Source organism: Camelus ferus, chromosome 10 (assembly GCF_009834535.1).
Source record: "Camelus ferus isolate YT-003-E chromosome 10, BCGSAC_Cfer_1.0, whole genome shotgun sequence".
NCBI classification, from domain to species: Eukaryota; Metazoa; Chordata; class Mammalia; order Artiodactyla; family Camelidae; genus Camelus; species Camelus ferus.
This window is the reverse complement of record NC_045705.1, coordinates 35398632-35421738: the sequence shown is the minus strand read 5'-3', so window position 1 is coordinate 35421738 and position 23107 is coordinate 35398632. Positions and strand designations below refer to the sequence as shown.

The window sequence follows — 23107 nt, the reverse complement described above, 5'->3', positions numbered from 1 at the left end:
CCTCTTGAGTAAGAGGGACTTGGGTGTCCTGGGGGCTGTGGCTGACAAGGAGATATATCTTGCTTTTGCTCAAAGCTGCAGATGCCACCTGGAGTCCAGTGTGAGGTCATCCTGACTGGGCTTGCTGAACCAGGGATGGGACGGAGATGCAGGGAAAGGAGGGAAGGGAGTGACAGGAGGGGCTGGAAGGCCATGCTGGGCTGGATCTTGAGCCCAGCGCTGTTGCCAGCTGCCTTTCTTGTGTTATCTGTGGCCTGATGTGTGGACCAGCAGCTACATTTGAAGAGCAAGGAGTGAAACGGACAAGACAGGAATCCTGGATGACAAACCACATCTCTTTTCTTGTCACTTCTTTCCAACACCTATACTTGTTTCTAAAGTCTCCCTTGAGTCAACTCGCTGATTTGTTACTAGGGTTTTGGGGGGTTTTGTGTGTTTTTACTTGCTTGTTAGCTTTGCTTTTGGAGCCAACAGCTCCTGGCAGATGAGAACAGAAGATAAAGGCTTGGAGAGAGTGAGAACAGCAGTGTAAAAGGGCTGGATGAACAGCGTGACCAGGCAGATTGGGGTTTTGCTGAGAATAGAGAGGTCCTGAGCTCCAGCGGACAGCAAGCCTCGATATTTTAAATGAGAGCTCTGCACCTTTGCATCCCTCATAGTGGAAGAGCTTTCAGTTCAGAGGGAGCCCCTTGCCCACCTCCCAAGCCTGTGGGTATCCGGGGAGCTTGGCATCCTGTTCTAAGGAATCTCTCTTTTTTACCCACATGTTGCACAAAATGTGTCTTCTCCTGAGATCACCGCAGTGTGTGGTAGGTAGGTTGCGGTGGTCTCAGTGGTTCTGGTCAGAAAACATTTTTTTCCTGAGTTTATACTGGAAGCACAGTGACATAGCCTGGAGATAAAATCCCCTATGGGAAAGTAAAACTTAGAAAAAGATGAAACTCCACTAACCAGAATGCTTGGAAATGGGTTTTCTGCTTAAGGAAAAGCTCTGTGTGGTTTTGAGTTCATCTCAAAACTCTGTCTTGGTCCTTGGCTGGGAGGTTCTCTGACATGGAAAATGGAGTAGAATAAAAACCCCTGAATCTGGTCCTTCGTCCCTAAAACTCTTGCAGGACCCTGGTCCTTCCTTCTAAACAACAGTAGTTGTTTTCAGGCCATTTTCCTCTTATTTGCAATTTTGCCCTTAGCATTGAGGGGGAGAATCCCTTCCCATTAAACATGGAGCATGATGTACGAGCTTCTACTGTGACTGCAGGCTCAGTGTCCTGCTGTCTTGGCAAAATGAGGGCGATGGGGGCCCTCGGGCTACATCAGCTCTGACGAAGGAAATGTCACTGTGTGCTGTCCTTGCTTTGGAAGTGTCTGTCCCAGCTGCTGGTCTCTGAGTACCTGGAAAGCAGGGACTTGGACAGAATCTTCTCCACCCCTCAGCACCCAGCCCAGTCCCCACCATACTGTGTCACTCAGTTAACAGGGGTGTGAGTGTGGGTGTGGCCTCTCCACTGCTCAGCCCCCAACCCGCAGGACTGTCAGCGTTACAGTCTTGGCGGGGACAGTGCTGTTGGTTTCCTCCCTTAATGCCTTCTACTGAGGTAGAGTGGAAAGTATGCTCCCTTCTGAATCTCGGCCACTAATTTGTGTTTTGGCCCTGCACAAATTGCTTAAGTTTTCCAGCTCTTGATTCCTTGATTCTGGAATTTGAGGCTGCAGTTCGGTGGTTAGCAGTGATCTGGAGGCTGTGGGTGCAGCCGTGTGTCCTGTCATGGGAGAGCCAGTTCCCATCCTCACCATCAATTAGGCTGACGCTTGGCAGGGTCTGCCAGGCCCCAGACCTCTGTTTCTTTTCTCTTTCTGGACATGTTGGCTTCAACTTAGGGACATGATTATCAAGCCATTAGTGGTGCCTGAGTTACAGCTCCACGGGCTCACAGCCTGATTTCTCTTAGGTGCAGTTCAAGAGAGGCAGAGTATCATGCTTGCCCAGAACTAAGGTCTCTCACAATCAGAATTCTGTATTTTTAATAACTGAATACAAATATGAAAGGATATTAATACAAACCCCCAAAGAAGGCTACTTTTAATTAGGATGTGCCTCTCAGAGAAATAAAATATATGTTCAATTAGGTGCCTTTGCCAACTCCTGGCTTGTTGGAGCTTGCTGACCTATTTTGTCATAATTAAGGAGATGGTCTTGCTTTTCCCCCTGGTTCTCCTGTTCTCACCTAAGTGATGAAATCTGTCCTCACTTCCCTTAACCCTGTAATGTCGGCTATACCGCCCTTCTCAGAGTTTTATGAACCCCCTGGCATCTTGTTAAAATGCTGATTCCACTTCAGTCAGTCTGGGTGGGTCCTTAGATTCTGCTGCCAGTGAGATGCTGCTCACCTGTGGCCCACAATGTGAGTAACAAGGGGTGATGGTAGCTTATGGGGGCGTCTTAAATATTGAACCAGGGAATCACCTGGGAAGCAAGGCTACAATGCAGATTCCTGGGCCTTTTCCCAGCGGGCTGGAGCTGGAGCCCAAGTGATCCTGATTCTGGTGGTCAATCCGTCAGCTAAGCTTTGAGAACAAATGCCTTCTGAGCATCACTTTCTGTTCCTTCCTTCCCTCACTGTCCCATGTTAGCACTGCAGTCATAGTCAGTCGTGTCCCCTCTCTGAGCCTCTCTTTTCTTATCTAGAAATTGAAATGATAATGATACTTGACAATCCACATTGTGAAGAGGGAGAGAATGGATATAAAGTTCCCAGCATGGGCTTTGATATGTGGAAGTTGTTGATATTCCTTCCCATCCTCTTTCCCCATCCACCTTTCTCTTGCCGCCTTTCATGACTTGTCTGTCTTTCTTCAGGCTACGGTGATTGTTTAATGAATACCTTTTTTTCTCTCTTTAATACAAAAACAGACTGACACTGATGTTGCTATTAATCCCTCTCTCCCCTAGAGTCCCTGGCATTGAGTCTCAGCTGTCTGTGGTCGTTACCTGTGAGCTATGAGTTGTAATCTGTCTTGGCAGGTTAATTAAAAGTTTAGGTCTTGTTTTAGTGAAGTCATTATGGTCCCAATATACAATTGTAACTCTCAGGTTTGCTTAACACAGAAACTGGAATATGACCCTCCCTTCATTACATGTTGAAATGCAGGGCTAGAATTTGAGAAGATCTGAGATGTCAGAATCTAGAGTATTTATGTCTGTTTGTAATTAAGTAACGGGAAAAATAATTGTGTTTAATTTAACAAATGGCTATATTGTGTACGTTTTTGCCTTTCCCTTGATTTAATGCAACCCAGCTGATGATTTTAAATTCCAAGAGTTTATCTTTTCCCTGGAAAGAATATAAAAGCCCTTTACAAACTATATATACACATATGTACATATACATGGAGGCTTGCTGTTGACAGAGCTCCCTTTTGAACTTAGATGCATTTTCTCTCTCACACTCACGTGCATACTCACACATACACACCACTGAAACCCAGCAAGTTTTAAAATAAAACATGGCAGCTGTTTTCAGAAAGAATGGTCTTTCCCCCAAGTGTGGAGATCGAAAATTTGAATGTAATTTTTTGGGGGGTTGGCTCCATTTGAGGGTAGGTAACCTTGCTGATCCCAAGTCTTGAATGAAGTGGGAGAATGTCTACCAGTAGCTAAAATATAATTCACCATTGCCATTTACTCAGGACTTTAAACACATTCTCTAAGCCTTGCAGTAACTCCACAAGGTGATTATTTTTATTTTTGTTATCACCCCTTATTGCAGATGAGGAAATTGAGGTTCAGGGATGTTAAGAGAGAAGGTAAGACTTGAATTTGTATCTGTCTGACTCCAGAAGTTCGTGGCCTTCCTTCTTTATCCATTTGCTTCCTTTCCAGGACCAAGCCCCGTTTTTCTGGATATTAGACTTACTTTTGTTTTCCATGTATTCATTCATTCAATGGACATTTAGAGAGTGCCTACTCTGTGCTGGGAACGGACCATGCTTAGCTCCTTTCTGTACATAAGAAAGAACCTTACAAGAACCTTAGACAATACATATTTTGAGCTCAGCTTCACAGATGAAAACATTAAGACTCAGAGAATTTAACTGACTTGCCCAAAGTCACACAGTTAGTGACAGTAGAGCTAGGATGGAAACGTGGTCTCCAAATTCCATGCTCTCCCCACTCTGCCACAGTGTCTTACTGTTTGCTCTGATACTATTAAGTATTTTATTTCTAGTTGTATTATATGGAATATAATTTCCCCTTTATTAATGTGCATCCAAAATAAATAAGCATCTTAAATCAACCCAGGAAGTTTCTTTGAGAAGCCATTCAAAAGACCATGAAAAAAAAAAAAATCTCACAGCATCCAGAACTTTAAAAATGAAAATATCTTTGTATGCATTGCTTGCAACCCCAAGGCCCAACGAGTCAGTATTGCAGTGTTTTGGGTCTCCAGGTAACATCTCTTTTAATTTTGGTTGATGCTGAAGCATCAAACAGCAGATTACCCTGACATTGTGGCAGTGTGAACCAAGTTGGAAAATCACAGAGTTGCCCCATGGTGGGTTTAGAAACCCATAGAAAAGAAATGAGAATCATCTTTAGGAAACACGGACCCTGGTAATTTTATAAGAAACATGCCCTGGTGTTCCAGGTCTGAGGACAGTCATGCTAATTAAAGAGAAGAGTCCTTTTGTTCATGCCCAGGCAGCTGCTGTAAGTCGACCTATTCTGTGTCCAGGGACTAGGAGCAGGTTTAGTCCCTCCCTCCCTCCTTCTTTCTTTCCTTCTTTTATCCCACAAATATTGCATTCTTTCTCTTTCCCAAGTTGGAGGTACACAGAAGGTATAACACAGTTTCTGGCAAGATTAGCCCATCGTCTTGATTAAGGAGCTGAAGCATTTATGTAGTAAGCACCACTAATCCAAGGAAAAGAGGAAGAGAGGTCGTTCTTGGAGTCACCGGTCCAAGCGCTGTGCGGGTTGGAGAAGGGTAAGGGCACGTCCAACCAGGAGGGTCGGGGGGCTCTCCGGATGAAGTGACATTCAGTGGGACCTTAAAAGATGGGTAGAATTTTTACATTTAAAGGAGGAAAACGGGAGGCGCCTGTGGTTTAAGGACTTTGTTCCAGGTAGTGGGGACAACAGGAGCAAGACAGAGGTAGGCAGAAAATGAAGAGCCGCTGTAGGGAGCCAGCAGTTCTGTTTGAGTGGGGCAAGAGTGCCCTGAAGGGGAGAAGTGGGTTAGCAGGGAGCTGAATGCCGCCCTAAGGGAGAAGCTCATTCTGCAGGTATTGGGTACCAGGGCCCGCTTTCAGCAAGGAAGTCAAATGATTAGAACCAGAGAGTTTATCCTCTGGGGCCCAGAACAAGAGCCCATTAATATATATAACCAGAGGAGGGTACTACGATTGAGCTTTGTGATTTCATGAGGGGAAAAATGGGGGGTGGAGCGGGAGCCAGGGAGGACAGAAGGACAAGTTCAGTGGCATTTAGTGGTGTTTTTACTTGCTGCCCTTGCCGCCTGTTCCTCTTTATTCCTACATGTGAATAGCTATTTTCACATGAGCTTCTGTCTTCCAAGGGTCATCCAAGTTGGGTTCGTCAGGATTTTCCGAGACCAGTGGAAGGTGCTATTTCTGTATTCCCCTTGCTTTGATTGGGTAAGGTTGGTCAGTCTCTGGGTGCCTTTGCAAGGATCTGGAGAGGAAGATGTCTGATGTTATACACAGTCATTTGTGTAAAAACCTGCACTACTTCAAAGAAGCAACTAAGAAAAGTAGTTGAGGGATGATTTTCAGTTTCTCACAAGCTCTGCCCCCACCATTCCCTGTATCCCCTTCCTCTGAATTATAAGAAACAAGACAGCAATGAAGAATCAAGGTGTCCTGGTAATCAATTAACCTTCTTGTAAATAACACTGGCAGCACTTCGTGAAATTTCTACTAAAAACACCTCTTTGGAAAAGTGCCGTGTGAAGGCACCTCTCCCTGATAGCAGTGATTTATTTGGAGCAATCTGATATGAGTGGAATGAAATTCTAGGCAGGGGGAGAATTCAAGTCAGCACACTGGAGAGAGACTGTGGCCAAAAATCTGTTCAGTAGGGGAGAATTAGGAATATCAGAGCACTTCACTAGCAGACTGGAAACCAGCCCTGCCAACGGCTGTCCCTGCCCACTAAAGACAACAAGGCAGGGTTCCTATCGCCCCCACGTCACCCCTTCCACTGCCCCTGCCATCTGTCTTGTAAATTATCTGGGGCCTGGGGCCTCAAGGGCAGGAAAGAAGCAAAGGTAGTTCAAGGACACAGTAGGTACTAGTAATGAAGCTTGTCTCTCTGTGGGATTAGTTAGAGATGTATTCAGTGTGCATGTAACAAGATCTCTGCTAGAGTGGCATTTAAGTGGGATTTTGATGCTCTCATGCACACTATCAGTCTAGGATATGTCCATCCAGGGCTGGTACAGCAGTCCACCGTGGCATCAGGGACCAGACTCATTCCACCCTTATGTTCTGCCATCATCAACTCTGGCTGTTGATTTCATGCTTGCCCCTCATGGTCCTAAGGTAGCTGCTGCAGCTCCAGAACTTACATCTGCATGTCAGGCAGGAAATAGAAGAAGTGGGAAGAAAGTAGGGAAGCTAATTTTTTCCCAAAATATTCAGCTGACATTTCTTTGGCAGAGCTATGTCACCTGGACACTCAGAGCTATAAGGAGGTCTGAGGAAGTGACTATTTTTAGCTTGCCGCCTGGGCACTCTAAACAAAATTAGGGTTCTCTGGAAGAGGGGAAGTGGATATGTGCCTGCCACAGGCTTCACTGAGTTTGGCTCAACAGGTACTCAGGGAGAGCCCCTTACTGTGTGCCAGCCCCTGGCCTGGGCATTTAGATACGGCCACAAGACAGACATGGTGCTTGCCCTTGGTGTCCTCATGGGCTAGTAAGTGAGGCTAAGAGAGGCTGAGAAAAAGGAGAAACTGCCCATGTAACTAAAGAGGAGGGAGAAGGCTTGGTTCAGTCTCCTTACAGCACCCAAGGAACCAAGGACTAGCATTCACATCTCCAAAGCTCCCAGGGAACTGGCTGTGTGCCTGCCGTCTGCGGCTGCAGGGGACCCATCCGCCTGTCCTAAAGAACATCCTGACCTGTGCTCACTCCTGCTGAAGGAACCCCACTCCCACGCCCACTCGGTGCAGTTTCCGAGAGAAGATATTTTATCAGAGACAGTTTAATTTTTATGTAACAGGTGATTAATTTTTAAATTTCTGATAGCTGTCTTCTCTCTCCATTGGTAAATGTGGTTGCTCCTCTCACCTTACTAGCCAGCTTTTCCCTTGCAGAACAGTGACTGTAAGAGGGTTCTCACATGTTGTGTCTTTTTCTTTCCCTTTTCAGTACTACTGATATGTGGGACAGGATTCAATACATGGCCTCCTGGTGACACCCTTTGAGGAATTAGCCTGACCCAAGTCTGCTGGACTTGGCACTGGTGGTAGATAGTAGAGGTTTTCGCTGTGGCCGGAGAGACAGTGTGATCCACAGACAGGGCAAAGGTTTTGGAGTGAAACAGACCTGGGTTTGAATTCTGGGTCCACTGTCTGTGAACTGTGGAACGTTGAATAAGTCTGAGCCTCACCTAACTTGCTTGTAATTAGGAATAAAACCAACTTTAGAGAGTCTGACAGTGGCATGAAAGCTTGTGATTCGTGATAAGTTCTCAGCACGTTTTTAAGTGTCTCTTAATTATTCAACATTTGCTGAACATCCACTTCACTAAATGCTGGAGACTCATCAGTGAATAAAACAGAAGCTTTGCCCCCAGAGAGTCTGCAGTCCTCTGGGAGAGCTGACCCTTTCCTGGATAATTCCAGTATAATGCGGTCTGTGCCAACAGAGAGGTCTGGGCAAGCTCCCGTGGGAGCAGAGAGGGCAGCTACCTCTGCCAGGGATACAGGAGGAGGGTGTGAGGCATGAAGGATTTATTGTGAGCAAAGTGCACAGGGAGCTGGAAAGTGGTACACAAATATTAATTATTAGCAACTTGGGGCCAGAGCAGAAGCAAGAAGCAGAAAGGAACTGTAAAGAGTTACTCAAAAAAAAAAAAAGGAAAAAAAGGAGAAATAGTAACCATCTCTCCTCCATGACAGATGTGGTCGCTGTGGATCAGACAGGAAAGGATTATTTTTTTGCTTTTAGCAATCAGACGGCAAAGTCTTTGAACAGTCTATGAACAGTGGCTCACATGAGGACACAAAGCCAGATCTTCTGAATCCAATCACAGCGACTTTTCCTGGACCCAGTTGATGGCACAGATCTCTTAATATGGCAGACCCTCGTCAGAGGGTCAGTGAGCACTGGGTGAAAAGGTCAAAGCAGCCTAGAATCTCCTTCTACGTGAACTTCTTGTGAGCGACTTGAAGGAAAGAAGGCAGCTTAGGGCACCGCCAGGGCACCTGTTTGAGGAATGTTCTTTCTGTCCTGGGAGATTCGTGCATTCCATGTCTGCCAGATTCATGGGGCAGGGCAACTCTGAAGCTGGTTTAAATCTGCAGTCTTTCTGTGCCAGTACTGCTGCAGCTTAAAAATGGAAATGTGGGCTCCAGGACATTCCAAGGCACTGTTATTTTCTCTTATAAGTTTGGTTTCTTTTGATTCCCTAGGAAACTTCTCAAATGTCCCATTCTAGGTTCAGGTTTTGTAAATCTTTACAGGCTCCTCCCTGCCTTGCTGAAACTTCTTGGCAAAATTAACAGTATTAATATTGATAGCATCTAAATGTTTCCCTGGCTGTTTTACATAAACTGTTTCAGACCCTTTACAACAGGCATACAAAATAGGTACTTTTTCTCCAGGGAGGTGGAGCTCAGGGTGTTTAAATGAGCAGGCAGAAGTTTCATACCCAGTCAGTGAAGGAGCTGGGGTTTGGTTCCAGGTCTGTCTGTCTCTGATACATTCGAGGACATTATAGACTAGTTTTCTTAACCACTTAGCTGTAAGGGAGAGGCAGGAAGTGTAGACCTTGGAGAATGCATGTGTAGTGATTAAATTAGGAAATACGGAGGGGAAGGGGGTTTGTTGAGAGAAGGAAGTAGGGAGATGGTCAGTTTACATCAGATTTGAGCTGCTTATGGAATTTCCAAGTGGGTGTTGTTGGTTGGCAATTACCAGTGGGCAGATGGATAAGTAGGCATTGACTCGGGGATAGCTCTGACCTGGAGATGGAAACCCAGTGAGTGTCACAGTGTGGACGTGAGCGGGCAGAGCCTAGAGAAGCAGGGAGTCCAGGATGGAAGCCCACTGTTCAGAGGGTGGGTGGGGGAGAGATTCACCTTAGAGCAAAGTAAGGAGCTGAGTACAAAGAAGCTGCTGGAATTGGTCATTAGGAGATCATCGGCAGCCTCCGTGGGAGCATTCCCGCCCCCGTTGCAGGTGGAAGCGGGGTCACCACGAGTTCAGGAGTGAGGGAGAGGTACAGAGTAGAAAGAGTTCCTTCTAGACGGAGCGGGGAGGGAGACAGATGGGAGTAACCTGAGGAGGAGGTAGGTTCAGGGAGAGGTTTACATAAGGTGGGGGAGCCTTGAACATGTTGTCAGCTGCGGGAAAGGAGCCAGGGGAGAATATTGGAGGCCCCAGGGAGAGGGGAGATGATTGATGAAAGAGGGTGGGATACAGGGAATGGAGGGCGGATGCAGAAGGGTTAGTCCTCGGGAAGGAGGAGAGACCCCTTTCCCTGCGGGGTGGGAGAAGGCAGTACCAACAAGAAAAGATGAAGTTAAGTTGAGAGGTGGAGGAGAGTGGAATACAGGCTAAGGTCTGTCCTGATCTCACAGTCAGCAGGGCTTTCTAGAAATGGACTGCCTCACTGGGTAAGCCCTCTGTGGCCTGAACTGTGTGTGTTCCCTTCCATGGAAAAGCAGCCTCAAGGCGGCACTGAACCAAATCAATTATAGCGTGTCACATAGCAGTAGAGAGGGGGGAACACGGCTGAGTGCTCAGAGAGAAGATCTGAAGCCAGCTCGCCTGGATGGTATCCAGTCTCTGCCCTTTATTCGCAGTGTGACCTTGGACAAGATAGATAACCCATCAGTGCCTCAGTTTCCTTATCTGAAAAATGGTGACAATAGTAGTCCCCACTTTATGGGGGTAATTATGAAGATAAACTGAGTTAATGTGTGTTAAATACTGAGAACAAGGGCAGGCACACAATGGGTGCTATACAAGGGTTTGTTACTGTTATTGGCAATAAAAGTCACTAATCATTTTCAGTGTTTACAGGGTCCCAGGAGTGAGCTGAGTGTTATACATGCATTATACAACTTAAATTTTGTAAGCTGGGAAGCAGAAGAAATTATTTCCTTTATGTAGATGAAGAAATAAGGTTCAGGGGAATGAACATACTTGCCCACAGACACACAAGGAGTTAAGGGCAGAGCCAGGATTTGACTCTAGGACAGTCTGAGTCCAGAATCCATGCTCTGTCTGCTGGCTTTTCTGCACTTTCCCTGGTCCCCTCCCAAGTTGGGGCCCCCTTCCTTGGGTCTCCTTTCCTCGGGCTCTGCTCTGAGGATGCTGCAGGATGTATGCTTTGTCAGTCCTTAGCATTCCTCTGGGCCAAAGAGTTTGCACCAAAGGATCTCCACTTAGGGAAGGAGCTCCTTTTTCTTCACAGGTTTAGTGATTGCAAATCTAACAGAGTTTTGGGAGGATTTCTTGCTGCATAAACAGAGCAGAGGACCTTCTGTTGAAATGACAGGACTCTGAGTGTTATATGAAGGGTTGTAAAAATGTGTAAGCCAGAAACCTCTCAACATCTGGTTTCAGTTTGAGTAGCTGCTTGTTCATGCCTTTATCTGACCGGCGTCGTGTTTGGGGCTAATAGAAGCACAGTTTGTTTCATTCCTGGTTCATATTACATGTCAGCCTGATTTTTTATTTTCGTTTTGCCATAGGCCAAAGAACCCATGAACTAGTGCAAGGGATAGATGGTATATTCTGGAAAAGTGAGGAAAAGCCCTGTGCACTAAAGCAGGAAGACTAGGATGATATTTGTCACACGTATAATTTGAGTTTTCTCAACCCTAGAAATGCAAGCTATTCCTTGGAAAGCTTTCTTTTAGGAAATTGTATCTCCATTATCTCTCTCTTCTAACCGATTGAGGAGGAGAGTGAACTCTGTCAAGCTTCTCATAGGTGCCACTAAGCCTAGTTTATCTACATTAACTCAGTTAATTCTCATAACCAACCTGTGCCAGCAGAGTCATTATCCCCATTTTCCAGATGAGGGTTGCAGATCCCAAAGTATCAGAGCTGGGATTTAAACCCACCTATGTCTGATTCACATTTATTTTGCAAGTTTCCAACACTTTCTGAGTGCACTGTGCTAAGATTTTTCCTTTGTGTTCAAAAGTGATAGGTGATTTAAAAAAAAAAAAAAAACCCTGTTTGATTACAATACTAGGCCATAACAATGTTGAAAACGAAAGACGGAAAAGAAACTCAGTGTAATAAAGAACATTGATTTCCAGTCAGAGGCCAGTGCTTCCTGGTGAAATAGTAGACAAATTCCCTTTAAAAAATCACTAATAAATAGGGGTATATCTATTATTTTAGAGACTCTGGCTTAAGTGGCATAAGGCATGAAATAGAAATAAGAAGCAGAGGCCAAGCTGTCATTATTTGTGAAGGATGTGTTTGCATTCCTAGGAAGCACAAAAACATTAACTGAAAAACTATTTTCTTTAATAAGAATTCAGAACTTGTAACTGGGGTACAAAATAGCTTTTCAAAAGTCAACAGATTTCCCATATACTTGTGATAACCAGTTACGAAATATAATGAAAAATGTCCCAGTCAAAAAATCAATAAAAATTAAAATATCATCTTAATAAGAACTATATGTGACCTGTCTGACAAGAACTGCGGAATTTTATTGAGCGCTATAAAACAGGACATGAATAATTAGGAAATATAACATGTCCCTGGAAGAGAAGGTGAACTACTCTAAGTATGTCAGTTTAGTGGTTTAATGGAATGCCAAACAGAATCCTAAAGGGAATTCGGGGGATTTGATCGAATGGTTTAAGACCTCCTCTGGAATAATAAACAGATGAAAGTATGAAAGAAATTCCAAAAAGAATAATAGAAAGGTACTCATCTTTAGAAATATTAACATGCCCTACATCTATAATAATAGAGAAACAGGAGTCAGGCAGATTGATGAAATAAAATTATCTGGAAATAGTACCAATTATATGTAATCTTTTAATATTTGAAAGAGGAAGAATTGCAAATTAATGGAGAAGAAAAGGCTTAGTCAGTAAGTGTGGTTGGAAGAGCTTGGAAAAGCATCAGCTTAAACCAGAGGCTACCAAGTAGCATTCAGAGGGATAGATGTGGTCAGTAGACATGGAGAAGGATTTGTAGCCTGCAGTGCTGGCCCAATATTTTAAAATTGGGTGATTTCCCATAAAACTATAGGTTTATGGCTTACCTTGAAAAACTGGAAGACCCGAATTCCTGCAGGAACAAGACTCTGCCCCTCAAATACTCTGTAATTCACCTCAGTCTGCCCCTCATCCTTTTTCTTCTACGTGACCTGCTCCACTGCTATAACTTACCTGCCTGGCCCCTGGAGGAATTTGCGTTTTCACCCTCTGATTCAGAGTTCACCTCACACCGAATGCCAAAATCAATTCCAGATGGATTAAAGAAGTAAATATTTAAAAGTCAAAAACTAAAAGAGGGTAACACCCGACATTTGCATATCTCTGGCTTAGAGGACTTTTAAGAATATGAAAAATAATATATATGTGTATATATATGACTGAAACATTGTGCTGTACACCAGAAATTGACACATTGTAACTGACTATTTTTTAAAAAGTTATTGAAGAAATCACAAAGAAAAAAGACTAACAAATGTTCACATAAAAATGTAAAACTTCCACATGTCTTAAAAGACTTATCAAAATAAGAAGAAAAATGGTAGACTGGGAAAATACGTGCAGTAAAAAAGGAGGGACTGAAGAAGTGTTAATATCTATATTATACTAAAGTACATATGCTGTGAAAAATATAATCTTGTAGATATATGGCTAAGGCTCATGTAGAAAAGCTTCCAAAAATACATAGTATGCTGTAAACATACATGAAATATGTTTAACCTCATTAGTAATCTAAGAAGTGCAAATTAAAATAATTGTGCATCTTTTTTTTAACCTAATAAATTAAAACCCCACCCCCAAGTTAATACTAGTCCCAAAGGGGCTACAGTGAAACTGTACCCACGTATATTACTAGTTGCACTGCAAATCAGTACAACTCTTTGGGAAAGCAAATTGGCTTTTTCCATTAAATCATAAAAATGGTCAGATTTTCAACTTCTGAGAGTCTTTCTTAAAGAAGTAAACCAATACCTAGAAAAAGCTGCTTGCTTATCTCAGCATCGCTTACAATTGTGAACATCTGGAAAAAAATCCAGTGTCCACTAATAAGAAATCATATAAGCAAATTATACAATATTCACTTAATGAATATTATTCAGCCATTCAAAATGATCATCAAAAGTATGAAATGTGGGAAAATGCTTATAATTTTCAGCCACAGAAGTGGGACACAGAGGTTATGTTTACAATGTCAACACATCCATTAATGACAACTTAAGTTGCCTATCCAATAGTTTAGAAGCAGAATTTGAACTTGAATTCAAATCTTCAACACTGCTGTTTCCACCTGCCCACTTCCTGATGTGCGACCAAAGTGATACTTAGAGAATGTCAGTCAGTGTGTTTGCCAGCTTGGCCATTGGACTCTGGTGCACTTTTAAACCGAACCTAATGCAGTGTTTCAAAGCACTAACTGATGGGGGCCGTGAAAGAGGATACCTTTGTCTACCTTGTAGCCTCTAAGACCTGAGGGTTTCTAAAAGATTCCTCCTCTCCCCAGTTAGTACAACTGATAAAATGGACAAATCCAAGGCACAAGAAAATGAGCTGAGTTGAACCAAAATCTGGGGCCAGTGTCATTTCTAAGCGCTCCAGGTGCCAAAACACACGTGTTTTTTCAGCTGTTACACACCTGTCTGTATATAAATATTTTCATTGTTTTTCTGCTTTTTAAAGAATACATTAAGTTAAAACCTTTAACCATGAAGGCACAACATGCTTTCTAAATTAGCTTTGCTTGAGGTGAAAGACAAGACCCCAGGTGGTCCGTCCATCCTGAATGCCTAGTATTAGAGCATAGCAGAGAAGGCTCAGTGGGACCCACTTTAAGAAAGTATATTCTAAAGAATCCCGAGATTTGAAACCTGAGCCTGCTGTTCTCGTTTCCTGCATCCCCCACACCTAAAGCAGACAAGAATTTTCTGTGTAGCAGAATTTACCATGACAGTAGTAATCCCTTATGTTGTGTAGGACTTTTAGCTTACTGAGCACAGTGATATACAATTTTTCCATTCTGCTTTGATCTTTACAACCCAGTGAGGTAGGATGTGTGAATGAAAATATTGCCTGCAAATACTACAAGTGAACAAAGGATGTTGCAGCCTTCAAGCCATCACATTGTAGCCACCCCTGGACGGTGAGCCCTGAGGGAACTCAGGATGGAAACAGGGTGCCCACCATCTGCCACTGTAGCCACCCCAAAGGGCACACCCTGAAGAGACTCAGGATGGAAAAGAACAAGCAACTGGCCCTAGATGGCTAAGGTGCATATCAAAGGAATGATTTCAATGAGCCCAAATTTTTGCATCTTCCCATATGTGGAAAAGCACTAAATTCCTTAATTTGAGATTATCTAGTTTTCTTTAATTAAGAGTAATCTTTTGATGCTCTGACCACCTAGTCTTTATTGCAAAAACTCCTGTATATCCTGGCTCCTCTCTTGTCTCTTCAGAGCAGACCCTTTGAGATTATCTGAGAGGCTGTTTCCCAGGCTCTAAGTCCTTAGAATGTCCTCCTGGTAAAACGTAGCTCTCACCTGTTAGGTTGTGTGTTTTTTTCAGTCATCTGATGGCAATAGGATTGATATAGCAGAAGCAGCAGTTGAGGTTGAGAGTTAAGGCTCTTTTCTGAACACTTTTTTTATTGGTTCAAGATTACACAGCATGTATATGGCCAAGCCTGGTTTGAATCCCATTCTCCCATGCTACTTATCTGTTCCTCCATCTGTTTATCCTTGCTAGCACATGTTCATCCAGTATGTGTCTTTTCCACACCTTCTACTCCATGTGCTTGGGCAGTGGTGACCGCTGTGACCAAGGCAGACAGGGACCTGCTCTGGTGGATCTCTCAGACTGCAGGGAGAAGGGCATTGATCAGTGATGGGACATGATGAGTTATGAAGGAAAAGGGTGAGGTCATAGGGAGCACTTACCAAGGGGAGCTAACCTAATAGGGGTGGGGTCAGGGAAGGCTTATTTTGAGAACATGACATCTAAACTGAGACCTCAAAAAATCAAATAGGGAGAGTGAGGTGAGTGGGAAGTGATGAGAAGGGAGGAAGACTTAAGACAGATGCCTGAGAGCTCCCAGCACTTATGGGTGGAGGAAGAGCAGAAAAGGAGAGTAGGGATGAGTGACTACAGTGGCAGAAATATCAGAACATGCACTGCTCTCAAAGCTGCGGGAAGAGAGATCTTCAGGAAGGAGGGATTAGAAAATGCCGTGGAGAGGAACTTGTGGTTGAATGGTACACTTCGCTCCCTCCTGGAGTCCCACCATGGTGAAAACAGTGGCTGCACACAAACAAGGAACAAACCAACAAGGACAAATAAAAAGCAAAACATAGTAGCCATCCAGAGATGTCAGCAGACCTTTGCAAATTAGAAAGCGGGTTGATTAGCAGCATGGAGAAAGCTGAGTACTGAGCATCTGCTGATTGAGATGTGCGTGAGGAGCGGAGCCCCAGGAAGCCTCAGGGACGAGGCGCCAGGCGCCGTAGAGGACAAGAGGGAGGTGCGGAGCTGAAACGTGGCCGGGCTTGTCTGAGATATGTGAGCAGAAGCAGTTAGACCCTTAGGTTTCCTCTCATCTCACAGAGCCAATCAAAATACCAATCCAGTGTTGGGGCAAAAATATTTATAGCTATGCATGGTACTAAAATCATACCTCTCATTCACCTTTTCCCAGGAAGCTTCTAGAAAGTGCATTCCACCAAAACAATAAAGTAAACCAAGAAGTGGGGTCCGGGAAACAAGGGGTTCAGTGAATGAGGAGAAGAGAAGTCGCAGAGCAATGGATGTGTCGCAGGCCTGGAACATGAACAGAGCAGACCACAGCAGGGCAGGGTCTCCACCAGGGGGATCTCCAGGCAGCCAGTAAACGATGGGCCCAGCAGAGTACCCTGTGTGTTTGACTATGTGGAAAATTCTATTTCAGAGGGATTTTAGTTCTGTTGTCTCATATGGGCAGAGTCAATAATAGGAACACAGGAAATTGAAGAAGAAATGCTGCTTTTCCATTAGATTATACTGGACAGCAGCAGTAGATAACATCAAATCTAAGTCAACAATAGCTGTATAAGTGTAGCATTTAGAAATGTTGGAATAAATTCTAGAAGAAAAAGCCAAAAGAGCTGAGAGCGGTTGTCTGGGAGAGGTGGGGTGGGCAGAGGTCTGCTAGTTTTCATTGTAAGCGTCATAGGATTGCTTGACTTTTAAAACTATGTATATACAATGCATTGATTTGGGGGAAAAAATCTTCAATGCGACAGAGATTAAGGAAGAAAGAATTGACAAGTGTCCATTGGAGGTAGCATTAGGAACTTTCGCTAGACCAGCTGGGCTCCTGCACCTCTCCTCACTCAGCCCAGTCCACTTGTCTGGCTTATTTGCGAGGAACTTCCACCTGCTGCATTATATCCAAGTAAGCAGGCATTTCTTTCCCTCCAGTAAGAGAGCCTGTTCTTCCTAAGCCTTCTTTTTCCGGAGTAAAGGATTCGGTGGTGATTGAAATAGGTAGACAGTCCAGCAACAGGGTAATGGTTTGGAGGATGCATTCTGGAGCCTGATACCTGGGGTCGGTTTTCGGCACCGCCTCTTGTTAGCTATGCAGCCTTAGGCAAATACAGCCAAGACAGCAAATCGGGAAACGGAAGTAATCATCGGCCCAGACTTTGTTATGAGGGGTAGATGAGTTGACGCACACAGAACAAACTCCGCTGTAGGCACATGATAGATGTTAACGTTACTGTTATTCCACATTCTGCTTTCATACCTATTGTTTTCACAAAACTTACACAATTGTCCAACTCTAAGTTTTACCTTTTTATGCCCAAATCTACTAATTCTGATAAAAGGCAAATCAGTTTTAAAAAATGTATATATAGGTCACACTTTTGCTTTTTTTTTTTTTTTTTTTTTTAAGCAAAGCACTGTGCTGCTCCCTGGGGGAGAAAAAGACAATACAGTCTGGGGTCCTCTGTCTTTAAGAGCTTCTCACAGCCTGAGAAGACTTAACCCTGATAGCACTGAAGACAACAGATGGGGGTTACTGCATCAGACAAGGTGAATTGTCAAGGGAATTTTGAGAAGGCCAAAATCAGGGTCACTACAGGCTAGGGTGGACCACAAAGGCACTGGGGGATTTGGAGAGGGAGGGAGGGAGAGAGGAGCCATGGAACCAAACTCCAGGATGAGAAGCTACTTGGAGTGTAGGAGAAGGTGATGTGACTGTCTGGGAGTGAAAAAAGCAGGGTCCCCACCCAAGTTCTGCAGCCACCCAACCGGGAGACCTTGAGAAAGATAATTATCCCCCCTGAGCTTAGAAGGATCAAATGAGATAATACCTCTGCACTCACTCTCCTGACAGGCAGTGGGCTCTCATATTCTTTTCTTTAATTTGTACTTTGAGGCTGAATCCCAAAGCAGAGGCATGTCAACTGGCTGAGGGTGTGAATGAAGACATTTTCCAGAGGAGTCAGAGCCCTGGACACCTGTAGTTCCAGGCAGCCTCCTATTGTCCATCTCGAAAGGTTGCTCAGAGAGGAGAAATATTGACAACTGTGGGCCCTGAGATTTACCCAGAGTAAAGCTCCTTCGGGCCTCCAGCTCGGACTGTGGGGCATCTCTTTTGTCCCACGTGACCAGCATCTGTCAGCTGACTGCCCGTCACAGCCTCACTTCTGCTGCTCAGCCTACTTTCCAGCTCTGCTGCTCCTCCTGATTCTGAGAACACCTGCCTTTGAACATGCTCTTCTAAGTAATCCCAAGGCCCTTCTCCGCCCGCAAACTGCTCAGCCCCCGAGCTGAGCTCCAGTGCCTTCATGGGGGTCCCTGAGGTGTCGCTTCCTCCTCTGGGCTTTACCCGCTTGTTTGTTGCAGGCCCTTACGCACTGCAACCCGTCTTCCTGTTGCCCGGATCAGACTGTGAGGGCAGAGGGCAGAGGCTGTGTCTCAGTCTGTCTCACTGACCATTTTCCAGGCTTCGCCTTTCAGCTGGCCGTGAGCTGGGTGCTGGGGCTGTGAGCGGCCCAGGCCCCGCCTCAGCCCTCCCAGCTCTGACTGCACCAGAGGAGGCGGGCGTGGAGACAGCTAAGTGCAGGCCGTTTCACCTGCGCCGTACAATAGCTCAAGCGGCATGGGAAGTGGGTGCAGAGAAGGGAGCAGTTAAACCAGTTAATCTCACACACCTGGCACATAGAGGGTTTCAGTAACGAGCTGTTTGGGAGACCTAACAGTTTTGAGTTCTGTGGTCTTGGGTGAGCCGTCTCGTCACTTCCCTAAGCCTCCATTTCCTCATCTGAACGTCAGGGCTAATGATACCGGTCTCGTAATGCTGGGGTGAGGGTCAAATGAGAGACTATATGAGATCAGCGTGCTTATCACAGCGCCTAGCACATAGTAGGACTCAGCAAAGGGTGGTGGTTCTTACTAACTTCATTATAATTCAGTAAAGGGCTGTTGTTAGTATTGTTACCTTGTTGAGAACCTGAATTTATTTCCTTCTTGTTGGAAATCTGTCTGTATCTGCACCAGAGATAGAGGAAGCTGAGATGGGAAGAGAGAGAGGCTAAATACTCCAGCCCGTCTTTGACTTTCAGAGGATGTTGTTGAGAGTATTCTCTGTCCCATGCCTTTTCATGTGCTGTCCCAGCAGCTGAGTGTGAAGGCTGTCCCCAGGGTCTGGGAGGGAAGAGGGGTTACACTCCACCATCACAAATTAAAGCTGCTCTCCCTCAACCTTCCGAACCGTCAGATGACTAGGGCGGCCGCCCCCAAGACCAGACAGCTCTGGAGAGGACGTGCACCTGCGTCCTCGGGAACGCTGCCCGCCGCCCAGAGCGCAGGGCCAAGTGACAGAGGCTCGGCAGATGCAGCTAGAGATACGGTCTCTACAAGTTCGGGGCTTAGGATGAAGGGGTCTTTTACCCTGACCCCAGGAGGAGGCGGAAGGCTCAGCTGGGAGAGTCTCTTTCCTGGGAGGGTGATGACCAGTTTTTGCTGCTTCATCCTTCAGAAGCCTCCAGACCCAGCAAGCCCAGCGTTGGCCCTCATTACCTTCAGGTTAACAGTGAGCCGGTGGCACTCCTGCCGCTTCTCATGCAGGTTTGCGCACGTGTATGTGTGTGTCCACGTCCACATGCTCTGCCTTTGGCAGCAGGGCCCACACCGTGCCTGTAGTGATGAATCAAGCCTAGTCAGCAGAACAGGCCTCTGCTGTGGTGGGCGCGGCCGGGGTGCTCAGGGTGAGAGGTAACAGAGGGGAGAAGCGGGGGGTGGACCAGCATGAAGCGGGTTCACGGGAAATGTCCTGGGAATTTCTAGGAGAGGATGGATCCCTACAACTCATCTTACACAGTGGGCGTGATGTCTCTGGTCGCTCATCAATACTTTGGAGGTATGAACTCAAAGGAAGAGAGAATTCAGCGCCCCAGTTTCCCCGTGGGGGGTAGTCCGTATGTTGCAGTGTGTCATGCAGGTGGAGGGAACAATCTGATGTGGACTCAGTTGTCCCAAGTAACATGAGCCAGTCCTGTGCGGAGACAGTGCTGCAGCACTGGTTACTGCTTTCCCAAGCCGAGAGCCTGGTTCCCTCTTGTCCTGTTGTCACAAGTGCACATACCTGCCAGCACAACGTGCCAAGAGCCCCGAAGAAGGAGAAGTGAGCTGAGGTCAGCTAGAGAGCAGCTAGGAAATACTAACCTCCCTAGAAGGGTCTGTGGCCCCCATCCATAGTCCTTCAGCTGCTAATACTGTAACCCCTGCTGTGTGTCAGGCACTGTAAAATTATGCCCATTTTTCAGAAAAGGAAACTGGGGCACAGCAGGTGAAGTGACTTGCTTAAGGTCACACAGGAGATGGCAGAGTAGGATGAGGCCGGGGGTCTCACTCTAAATTCTGTGCTCTTTCTGTTACACCACGTGGCCCCTGACTTGGCCGTATCAAAATGGGCTTGCTTTGTTTGGCTTGTTTTGATTTGGTTTCGCTTTACGTGCCACTGGTGAGACATTTACTGCAAGCACTGCTAATTGCATTACATGCATTATCTCATTTATCCCCCAACCCCACTGTAAGAGAGGTGATTAGGGAAGCCGGGTTTCAGAGACCCTACATGGTCTGCCCAGGGTTACACAGCTGGTGAGAGTCAGAATTGGATGTCAAACCCAGGTTTGTCTGATTGTACAGGCCGTGCTTAGTCACAGGGTCAGGGAGCTCCAGACAAGGGAAGTCACATTATGCAGGATGTGGGAGCCAGCCCCGAGGAACTGCCGGGTTGGAGACTAAGCCTGTGGGGCAGGGCCCATCTGACTACTTCTGGGCTGATGCTCACACTCCAGCCCAGTGGACAAGTGGAAGGAACCCGGAACCTGGGAGGAAAGCTGACCAGCCACGGGGGTGGTGGCCTGGTGCTCTGGCCGGCCCACTGCTGAGAGCAGGAGCTACAGACCACTCCAGACCTCTTACCGCGTAGAGAGCAGACGGCCTGGTGTTTGGCCTGGCCAGCTTTTCATTGGTTAGGGGACTGGGGAGACTTTGCCTCCAGGTCAGGCGCAGACAGGGGCTAACATTTGTGTTACAACCTACTATAACTGTAGCTTAAAGTCCTGCTGCTGCCAGAGAGTCAGAGGTGGCCAGAAGGTTCCATAAACTTTACACAGCAGCAACTACTCCTCAGTTCCTCACAAGATATGTAGCTTTCACTTTTGCCAGTGGGTGGTTTCTGCCCAGAGGCTGAGGGAGTGATAATGTCTAGGTGGCTAGAGCAGCTATAAAATATTTAGCTTGAACATATAGTTACATTACCATGATCTCTAATAGGATTTGATGTCAAGCAGAAGTCCAACTTGACGTCTGGCCCAAAGATACAGACCCAAGTTATTATGCTGAGTGTTACCCACTAGATAAATGAGAAAGAAATACCGTCCAAATCATTGCACGACTGACCAGCATGCATTATGATTATTGTAAAGAAAAATCCACCGGAGTCTGAAAATGCGTCCATCTTGTTAATCATTTATTGTGTTCTGTCCTGGTGGCAGTAATTCAAGTACATAATTCACAGACGCCATCTTGACAGCTCTTGCTGGAGAGAAGAATGGGGCCCTGCAAAGTTTTATTACTGCGTGTTCCCCAAGCACGTGGCTAGTGCTATTTTCGGGGTAGAAAGCCCAATATCATGTCTGGCTGAATGAAGCAGGCCCAGTGGAAGAGAAATGAAAGTGTAGCCACAGGTCTGGAAAAAGTTTATAAAAATGAAGTTTGAAAATAAATGTTAAAAAAAAAAAAAGAAATCAGCAAGGAAATAAACAGTCCAGGCCCCACAGAAGGAGCCCAGCCTTAGGATTTGAAGCTGAACATACCAGAGAACATGAAATCAGCCACAGATGGCCTTTGTGATTTGATATTTAGCAAGTGTTGAGTGAACTACTCTGGACAAGGCAGCATGCCACTCACTGGGGAGACATGGACAGGAAGGGGTGGGAAATGAGTCCCTTCCTCTCAAGGCATTTGCCATACACTAGAGAAAAAGAGCCATGCTCATAAGTAACTAGACTGCAGGTAGACAGCAGTAAGTTATGATAAGCAACGGACAGAAGTAAATTGCCAGTTAGATTCAGATGAGAGAGAAAGAGATCAGTCTTGCTAGGAGAAATTTGGGGAGGCTTCATGGAAGAGGTGGTATTTCAGTTGGGCCTTGAAGATTAGATAGGACTTGGACAAGTGTAAAAGGGTGAGGGGAAGGCTTTGCAGACAAAGTCACCAGCGTTGGCACAATCAGGGAGGCTGAAAAGGGTGAGTGGTTCAGGATGGGGTGGGGAGCAACTTGGCTGCAGCGCAAAGAGGACACAAGGCAGACTCTCGTGGCAAAGCAGTTAGCTTGGAAAGGAGAGTTGGAGGCTTAAACCTCTGGTTCCAAAATCGAGACCTTCTCTCCAGTGTTTCCTAAAGTGTAGTTCTTGAGATTATTTTACATTATATATACAGAGACTCTATTTCAAAAATTATGCATGTATTTTAGTAAACTAGAAAAATATAATTAGGTTTCAAATTTCAAATTTCTTTTTAAAATAAGTTTCTTTAAGAAAATAAATGAGTCCAAAAATACTGAGTGAATAAGAGGACAGATGGTGAATGGTTATGGCAACACCATAAAGGCAGAACCTAAATAAACGACATTTGGAAATGCCACTCTGGGCCAGGGTCCTGTGTTCAGATGTCTTGGGGACCCAGGCAGGTGGCAGCAGTGCAGGAAGCTGCAGAGGGGGGCGATAGACACCATGGGGTCTGGGCCTTTCTTAAATGAGAGGAGATTGCTGCCCTGCTGGGTCTTCCAGTTTTTCAAGAAAAGCCACCATTCAGATTTTTCTGTGAACTCTCCTTTTTGAAAACTTCTGGCACTTAATTCAAATTTTTTAAAACAATGTGCAAACAAAAGTGTCCATCAGACTCTGGTTTGTGATATCTACTATAGATGCTAAGGAACAGTGGCCTGAAGAGACTCAATTTCAAGATGACAGATCTGGTCTCCAGGTATAGGACAGACTGACAGGGACAGGTTGGAGGTAGAAGTCCACTTGGAAGGCTGACACAGTGGTTCAGGCCAGAGGTGATACCCATCGGACTTTGCCATTTTCCAAGGAAAGTCCAGGCTAGCATGGGCATTTTTAAC

The 23107-nt window shown here is 45.4% G+C and overlaps 1 protein-coding gene across 1 annotated transcript in view; it reads left to right on the top strand.

Moving 5' to 3' along the window:
- The window catches only part of TENM4 (teneurin transmembrane protein 4), a 2614134-nt gene that overhangs the window by 2435412 nt on the left and 155615 nt on the right, over positions 1 to 23107 (top strand). The gene's annotated exons all lie outside the window — the stretch shown is intronic.